We start from the raw sequence: 10,004 nt of genomic DNA, 5'->3' as shown, positions 1-10,004 counted from the left end.
TAAATTTGGGGTCTAAGGTCAGAGGCGGCCCCAGGATTTGAGCATGATGGGGGCACCATTGTATGCTAATTATTAGCGATAAAATTTGGCGAGCAACTCTTTGAAAACTCAATGATTGTTATGACTTATCATCCAAGTACAAATAAAAAGAAGTTCTAAAGAAATAGAAAGCATCTAACAAAGAAATGGAGTTCTTTGCAAAATGTGCTACGAAAGGGAAGATATTTGATTTAAGATTCTTTAAAATTTCGAGCTTTTTCTCAATTAGAAAAGGAGTCTGTGATCAAAAGGGTGTTCAAACTTCAAAAATTATCAAAAAACTTACTAAACAAATCAAGATTAAGGGTGTGCTAATAGTTAAAGGACTGAAGAAAAACATCAAACTTTTAATTAGTTGTCATTGCCGAATCAGAGTTGACGGATATCCACTACTTTATCAAAGTGATTGTTGAAGAAATTTGTGGAAGAAGGATTTGTATTTTTCTACTTCTGAAGCGTGATAAATTGCAATTTGAGACTTTTAAGTTTAAGGAAAGGATATGAAAAAGAATAAATTAAGTAAGTTGACTATTATATATTAAAACTAAATTATATTTGAATTTAAAAAAAGCTAAAAGTAAAAAGTGGAGCAGTTTGCTATATTAAGTACAAACTAGTTGAATTCAAAAGAAAGTAAAATAAAAAGGAGAGGAGAAAGTGGGGAAAACTTAAGTGCCCTACAAAACCACTCCTCTAATTCGCCTCTTTGTGTCCTGAGGCACACGAAAAATATTTAAGAGATTTCAGATATATATACAGAATTTTTGTCGAGGTTAATAGGGTCCCGTGATCCCTCAACCATCAACGTAGGTCCGCCTCTGTCTAAGGCACAATCCTTACTTGTGATAATAGTAGAGCTGGCCCTGATCTTTATTCTAGTATTGTTGTGAATAATAATACTTACTCTTTCCGTTCTAATTAATGTGATATTATTAAATTGAGCGTGGAGTTTTAAAAATTATTTTTGAAGTTTAGGAAATTTTTTAAAACAAAAGGAGTACAAAAATATTAAAGGAGTAATTGTCTGTGCTGGAAATTTGGGAAATGGCTTTGCCATAAGCACGCTGGACAAAGAAGGGTCCATCACGCAAACTGCAATCCTATACTCCTCAGACCAGCCGACCTATGGTCTCTGCCACGAAAAAGCTCCGTCACGTGCAAAGGCCGCTTCTCAAAGTTTCCCAGCCCGAAAAATGGCTCAACTCTTCCCATTTGAGTAACAATTATGCACAGTTCCAATCATTTGAGGTCCCATTAATGGCTGAATTCCATTAATTCTGGAAACAAAACCATTATTTTCACGATATAACTAGTACTCATCTTATTTTCCTCCAGTCAAATCGAATCATCATAGCATTATGACGTCGTGAAAATCTTTAATCTCAGAGCCCGAGATATATATTATTCCACTGTCTTTTTATTTGTTGAATCCGTTTACGTCTGTGTCAATATTTTCATTGTCATCATCATCATCATCTAAAGCTTAAACTGGAATGTAAAAAGCTATTTCCTGCTGGTATTTCTCTTCATTTCCATCTTCTTTCGGCAAACATGATATCCTTTTCCAAACGAATAAAATTCTCCAATCTCTTTTGCCTTAAAGACCGAAAAAGAAATATCTTTCTCGTGAATGGAAGTATTGTTGAAGTTTGGCAAAATGCCAAAGTCCCACATTGGTTGAGAGTTAAGTTTGGGGGGGATTTTTCCCCTATAAAAGAAGGCCTAATGTTTAGGATTGAAATACACCTCTCATTTGCCTTCTCATTTGTTTAAGGCATTTGTATCTTCTCTCTTTAGTATTATTTCACTTGTATTTTTGGAGTGAAATAAAATATTGGTTGTGTCCGAGGAGTAGGCAAAATTAGCTGAACCTCGTAAATTCTGGTGTTCCCTTTATTGTTGCTTTATTGTCTTATTTATTATTTGGTGGTTGTCATAATTTTTGGTATAGTAGTTGTGACTTATTCACACTATATACATTTGGCTTCCGCAACAATTGGTATCAGAGCCAAGGTACTGTCTAAGTATGCTCTGTGGTTGCAGCATAGTCTGATCTTCCACATCAGAAAAGATTTATCTTGGTAACTGAGTCAAGGTTCTGTCTGAGTATGCTCTGTGGTTGCAGCTTAGTCTGATCTTCCACACCAGAAAGGAAATAATCTTGATTTGTGTCGTCATCTATTAAATAATATTTGTGTCAAAGATGAGAGACAATAAACAAGAAGAATCTACATCAAGTGTCAACAATACGTCATCATTGGCATCTTCGCTTATGACAAGAATTGTGTCAAATGCGAAATTTGCGGTCGAAATATTTGACGGGTCCGGACATTTTGGGATGTGGCAAGGCGAGGTTCTAGATGTCCTTTTTCAACAAGGGCTAGATCTGGCCATTGAAGAAAAGAAACCAGATGTTATTGGAGAAGAAGATTGGAGAATTATCAACCGTGTTGCTTGCGGTACCATTCGATCCTACCTTGCTAGAGAGCAGAAATATCCATACACAAAGGAAACTTCTGCAAGTAAATTATGGAAAGCACTGGAGGATAAATTTTTGAAGAAAAATAGTCAAAATAAATTGTACATGAAGAAGAGACTGTTTCACTTCACCTATGTTCCTAGTACCACGATGAATGAACATATCACCAGTTTCAATAAGTTGGTTACAGATTTGCAAAATATGGATACAACTTATGATGATGGTGACTTGGCCTTGATGTTGTTGGCGTCACTTCCTGATGAGTACGAGCACCTTGAAACTACTCTACTCCATGGAAATGACGAAGTTTCTCTCAAAGAAGTTTGTTCGGCTTTGTACAGCTATGAACAAAGAAAGCGAGAAAAACAGAAGGGCGGAGAAGGAGAAGCACTATTTGTGAGGGGTCGTCCTCAAAATCAAACGAGGACAAAGAAGGGAAGATCCAAGTCAAGATCCAGACCCAGCAAAGATGAATGTGCCTTTTGTCGAGAAAAAGGGCACTGGAAGAAAGACTGTCCGAAGTTGAAGAATAAGGCCAAACATAACAATGGAAAGGCCATTATGGATTCAAATGTAGCTGATTGTGATGATTCAGACTTCTCATTAGTTACAACAAAGTCATCAACATCATCAGACATATGGTTGATGGACTCGGCTTGTAGCTATCATATGTGTCCCAACAGGGACTGGTTCGTGGAATTTCAAGAAGGAGAATATGGAGTCATCCACACAACGGATAACAGCCCTCTTACCTCATATGGCATTGGTTCAATACGATTAAGGAACCATGATGGAATGATCAGAACATTGATAGATGTTCGATATGTACCGGATTTGAAGAAGAATCTCATCTCTGTGGGAGCCCTAGAATCAAAAGGGTTCAAAATCATTGCAGAAAATGGAGTGATGAGAGTATGCTCCGGTGCACTAGTGGTAATGAAGGCTAATCGGAAGAATAATAATATGTACCGCTATCGTGGCAGTACAGTTATTGGGATAGCGACAGTAACATCCAGTGACGACAAAGAGGCAGAAGCAACCAAGCTATGGCACATGCGCTTGGGACATGCTGGAGGAAAATCCTTGAAAACTCTATCAGATCAAGGATTGTTAAAAGGAGTAAAAGCTTGCAACTTGGAGTTTTGTGAGCATTGTGTTAAAGGGAAACAGACAAGGGTTAAATTTGGTACAGCGATCCATAATACTAAAGGCATTTTGGATTATGTACACTCTGATGTTTGGGGTCCTTCCAAAACACCTTCATTGGGTGGGAAGCACTATTTTGTAACCTTTGTTGATGATTTTTCCCGAAGAGTATGGGTGTATACAATGAAGAGCAAAGATGAAGTGTTGGGAATTTTTCTCAAATGGAAGACGATGGTGGAGAATCAGACAGGCAGGAGAATCAAGTGTATTCGCACAGACAATGGAGGTGAATACAAAAATGATCATTTCAATAAGGTCTGTGAAAATGATGGCATCGTCCGACACTTCACTGTTAGACATACACCACAACAGAATGGAGTGGCAGAACGTATGAACCGGACCTTGCTGGAGAAGGTACGGTGTATGTTGTCCAATGCTGGCTTGGGCAAAGAATTTTGGGCTGAGGCAATTACATATGCATGTCACCTCATTAATCGTCTACCATCTGCTGCTATTGATGGCAAAACACCATTTGAAAAATGGTACGGAAAACCTGCTGTAGATTATAACTCTTTGCACGTGTTTGGCTCAACTGCATATTATCATGTGACGGAGTCAAAATTGGATCCAAGGGCAAAGAAGGCTATTTTTATGGGAATTACTTCTGGGGTCAAAGGATATCGCTTAAGGTGTCCTATGACAAAGAAAGTAATATTCAGCAGAGATGTTACCTTTGATGAATTTGCTATGGTAAATAAGGTAACAGAAGATACCAAACAAAATGAAGGTGCTTCTAAGCAGGTGGAATTTGAGGGAAAATTTATTTTTCCTACACAAGAAGTAGAGGAGGAAACAAATGAAGATTACCCTCTGGAAGGAGAGCCAGTAGAGGAGATTCCAACTCAGGAATCTCAACAACAACTTGAATCAATAGCAACCAGCAGGCCAAAAAGAACAATAACGAAACCTGTTCGTCTCATAGAGACGATTGCTTGTGCAACCTCAATTGTAGCTGATGATGTTCCTACTACTTATAAAGACGCTGTCCAAAGTTCAGAAGAAGATAAGTGGAGGATTGCCATGAATGATGAAATACAGTCCCTTCATCAGAATCATACATGGAGATTGGCCAATCTCCCGAAGGGAAAGAAAACAATTGGGTGCAAATGGGTATTTGCAAAGAATGAAGGATTTCCTAACCAAGTAGATGTTCGCTACAAAGCAAGATTGGTGGCCAAAGGATATGCTCAAAAGGAGGGAATTGATTACAATGAAGTGTTTTCTCCAGTTGTAAAACATTCCTCCATTAGAATTATGTTGGCTTTGGTAGCACAATTGGATTTGGAACTAGTTCAGATGGATGTAAAAACTGCGTTTTTACATGGAAACTTGGAGGAGGAAATCTACATGACTCAGCCAGAAGGATTCAAAGTTGCTGGAAAAGAAAATATGGTGTGCAAACTTGAAAAATCATTGTACGGATTGAAACAATCTTCTAGACAATGGTACAAGCGATTTGACGAGTTTATGTTACGGCAAGGGTACAAGAGAAGCAAATACGATCATTGTGTGTATTTGCACAAGCTTAAAGATGGTTCCTTTGTATATCTTCTCCTATATGTTGATGATATATTGATAGCTTCCAAGAATTTAGAAGAAATTGATAAGTTGAAGATTCAACTGAAGAAGGAGTTCGAGATGAAGGATTTTGGTGAGGCAAAGAAAATTCTTGGCATGGAGATAATTAGAGATAGACGTTCAAAGAAACTCTGTTTATCTCAAAAGGAATATTTGAAGAGAGTAACTTCAACGTTTTGGCATAGATGACAAGACTAAGCCAGTTAGTACTCCACTTGCTTCCCATTTTAAGCTAAGTACTACTATGTCGCCAATGGATGAAGCTGAACGAGAGTATATGTCAAAGGTACCATACGCAAATGTTGTTGGTAGCTTGATGTATGCAATGGTTTGCACAAGGCCTGACATTTCACAAGTTGTTGGAGTTATTAGCAGATATATGCACAATCCAGGGAAGGAGCATTGGCAAGCTGTGAAGTGGATTCTACGGTATATTCATAATACTATAGATGTCGGGTTAGTTTTTGAGCAGGAAGACAATCAGTCTGTAGTTGGATATTGTGACTCAGATTTTGCGGGTGATATGGACAAACGAAGATCAACTACTGGTTATGTGTTTACTTTTGCAAAGGCACCAGTTAGTTGGAAGTCTACTTTGCAGTCAACAGTTACTTTGTCTACAACAGAGGCAGAGTACATGGCTATTACAGATGCTGTGAAAGAGGCAATTTGGCTTCAAAGATTGCTAAAGGAGCTTGGTGTTGAACAAAAAGGTATCACAATTTTTTGTGATAGTCAAAGTGCTATTCAATTAGCGAAGAACCAAGTTTATCATGCAAGGACGAAGCACATTGATGTTCGATATCATTTCGTACGAGAAATCATAGAAGAAGGTGGAGTCACGGTGAAGAAAATTCATACTATAGAGAATCCTGCTGATATGCTGACAAAGGTGGTGACTGCGGTCAAGTTTCAACATTGTTTGGATTTGATCAACATTGTTGAACACTGAAGATTGAAGATGAAGACACAACCAAAATTTGTTATTGAGAGAGAATTAAAAATGTGGAATTTTGCCAAGGTGGAGATTTGTTGAAGTTTGGCAAAATGCCAAAGTCCCACATTGGTTGGGAGTTAAGTTTGGGAGGGATTTTTCCCCTATAAAAGAAGGCGTAATGTTTAGGATTGAAATACACCTCTCATTTGCCTTCTCATTTGTTTAAGGCATTTGTATCTTCTCTCTTTAGTATTATTTCACTTGTATTTTTGGAGTGAAATAAAATATTGGTTGTGTCCGAGGAGTAGGCAAAATTAGCTGAACCTCGTAAATTCTGGTGTTCCCTTTATTGTTGCTTTATTGTCTTATTTATTATTTGGTGGCTGTCATAATTTTTGGTATAGTAGTTGTGACTTATTCACACTATATACATTTGGCTTCCGCAACAAGTATCTCTGCATAAGAAGGAAAGAAAAGGAAAATCATGAAAACCAAGCAGAGAAACTAGTACCACAAAAAGGAAGGGGAAAAGTTGTATTCCCCAATAGATTCAAAGATCCGACGCTTAGGATGGACCAGGGGCGAAGGGATAAAAACGGATTCAATTAAATCTATAACTTTTCGCGGAGTAAAAATTTATTAAAATACAAAAATCTATATATAAATAAAAAGTTGGGAATTGACCAGCTATGTGACATTCATATTTGGACAATTTTCATATTTATCTTTTTCATGATTTTTCTGATTTTTTTTCCTTCTCCAAGCTATGTGACATCCATATTTGGACAATTTTCATATTTATCTTTTTCATGATTTTTCTGATTTTTTTTCCTTCTCCATTCTATTAATTTAGCTTATATTAAAAAGCCAAAAAGTCTATGTTAAATTTTCAAAACGTTATGGTTCTTCTCCCCTCCCATTAGAATTAATTTCTATTAATGTGTATTAATGCATTAAAGGTATGAGATAAAAGGACAATATAAGGTAAGTCTCATGTGCTATCAAGATATGATCCATCCGTTTTAGTTTAAAATGTGCATTGAAAAATTCTCCAGCATATTGTCTTGGCACTTAATGATATGCTATAGGATCTGAAAGTTCGATAAGTATGCTATAGAATCTGAAAGTTCTATTCAAGTACACCAGTGAGGTCTACGATATTCTTATTTTTTCCTATTGCGTAATCATAATTTACACTGTTATATTCTTTTTTTTGGTCATTTGTACTGTTATATTCATGTGTTAGCATTGATGTTCTAACTTGATTGAACTTATATAAATGTTCCATCTTCGCTGCACATTCAAATTGACCCATTTCTTTATTGGCAAAAATATGCCTACGTTTTTTTTTGAAAAGTTTATACTTTTGAGTTTCATAATTGTTTCTTACCCAATTTTGCTAGATTTTGGTAATTCGTGCTATCTCATATGCATTATGCGCGTGGAACATCCTGTGGTATCTACCTTAACATTGAATGCTTTTCTTCAAAGTAATTAGATCCATTTGAATGCTTTTTATTGTCCATTGGATTGCTCCACTTGGTAATTATTTCGGCATCCAATTAAAAAAAATTGTCTGAAAGATTATTCATGTTATCTTTCATCAACCCCAAAATTGTATATAGGTGTTCTATGGAAAGATTCATCTTCATGGTTACCTAATAATCATAAACCAAACATAATTCACAAGGGAAGCATTAAAACGGTCAAATGGTAAAACGAAATTGAAAAATAAGGATGTGGCTAGCAGCACAAAGAAGACATGCATCAAATTAATATATGGATTCTAAGAAAATTTGTTTAAGTCCAATGATCAAAAAAGAAAAATTATTAAATGTTGGTGCTTTTCATGTTGCTAACTATTTGTTCTCTAATTAAACTGATTCTCTTCGTATTCACTAATTAAATTGGATAATCAATGCGTAACAATAATCATATCCTATAATGGAGTATATTTTTATGCACTATTTTAAAATCTTTTTTCATAGTGTATGTTAAGACTTGAGAATTAATATCTTTTGGTTAGTTATCTTTATAGTAGACCGTTGAAGAAAGGAAAAAAGATTCTGACATATTTAAAGAAAATGAATGGGTAGAGAAGGGGGGGGGGGGGGGGAAAAAAAGGAGAAAGTTAAAGATAAAGGGTTTAAAAAGGAAAAGAAATGAAAATAAAAAATAAAAATTATATAACAGATTCATATAATTAAGTATTTATATGCACATAAAAAATGTACAACGAACTAATCATGTCTTGAATTTGTTAAACATACGCACAGAAGAAGTTTTTCTTGAAATTCTTTTAAAGCTAAGTGTGGATAATATAATTGGTTAAAACTTGAAATATTTGAATTTAAAAAAAAAGGAATTTTAAAATTTTGGGATTCATAAGATCTAATAATTCGCGCGAAGCGCGAGTTGATTCACTAGTAGTAGATATAAACTCATAACTTTAAAACTATAATGGGTTCAATACTAAAAAAGTAAAAGTTAAACCTATAGAGTTTAAATTCTAGATTCGTCTTGGAGAAGGAGAACTTATAATATCTTTTAGCCCGCTTGGATTAGCTGATTGTAAATAGCTGATAAGCTTGAAGTGCTTAAAAGTTTTTTAAGTGCTGCAAATTTTTTCTAAAATAAGCATTTGCGTGTTTGGATAAAAGAGTTGAAACTGATAATAAACAATTGATGTGTTTGATTAAAATTGTTGATAAGCTGTTCTTTTGTTAAAATGACTAAAATACCCTTGATATTTTTTCAAAAAATTATAATAAAAGAATTAACAACGAATATGAAATGAAGAGAAAGTCAAGAAATTCATATGTTGAGGGTGACAACTTACGACTTATGGCTGATTTTAGCTTATGAGCACTTGGCTTATAAACACTTTGAATGTTTACCAAACGCATAAATAAGCCAAAAGGTGCTTATAAGCTAGTTTGACCAGCTTATAAGTTTAGCCAAACACTTTTTTTATCACAAGGACATATATATAAGCTTAGCCAAATACCCTCTTTATCGCAAGTACACGTTTTTAATTTGGTTTTCTTCACTATAACCGCCGTATCGATTTCGTCTATTTCACACGCAATTCCCTCCGGATATATTTTTGTTTTTTTTGTTTTTTTTGGGCCTTTTCAATTCCCGCTATTTATGACTTCTTGCAGTGATTTACGTAGCATTCTTTGTTAGACTTAAATAACATTCTATAATTTCAATTAATTCAACCTAAGGAAGGCATAGCAAACAAATTAGTCTAATCTTTTGGACTCTTGGAGGGATGTTAATGTACGATTTTAAGTCATGGTCACGTAATATTCAGTAAAAATTCGAGCTCAATGTTTACCTCAAACCAACAACTAACTTTAGTTATTAAAAATTATAGTAAAAGTATATCACTTAATTATAATTAAATAAAAATGTGCTATTGCAACACTTTTACATGTTATGTATTTACCATTTTTGGTGTAAACACCAAATGTGTGTAAATTTTTAGTGATAATACACTTTAGACAAACTTATAAATAGAAATATTTATATTTTTATTGAACACTGTGTTTGACAAAAAAATATTGATTATGGCTCTTAATCTTAATTAGAAATAATATCCACAAGAGAAAGCTCCGTGCATGAAGACCAATTCCCTAAGGAAGGCAGAGCAAAAAATTAGTCTAACCTTTTGGATTCTTGGAGAGATGTGAATGTACGACTTTAAGTCATGGCCTCGTAATATTCAGTAAAACTCGCACTCAAAGTTTTACCTTAAAC

This window comes from Nicotiana tabacum, chromosome 7 (assembly GCF_000715075.1).
Source record: "Nicotiana tabacum cultivar K326 chromosome 7, ASM71507v2, whole genome shotgun sequence".
Lineage (NCBI taxonomy): Eukaryota > Viridiplantae > Streptophyta > Magnoliopsida > Solanales > Solanaceae > Nicotiana > Nicotiana tabacum.
This window is presented reverse-complemented; position numbering follows the sequence as displayed.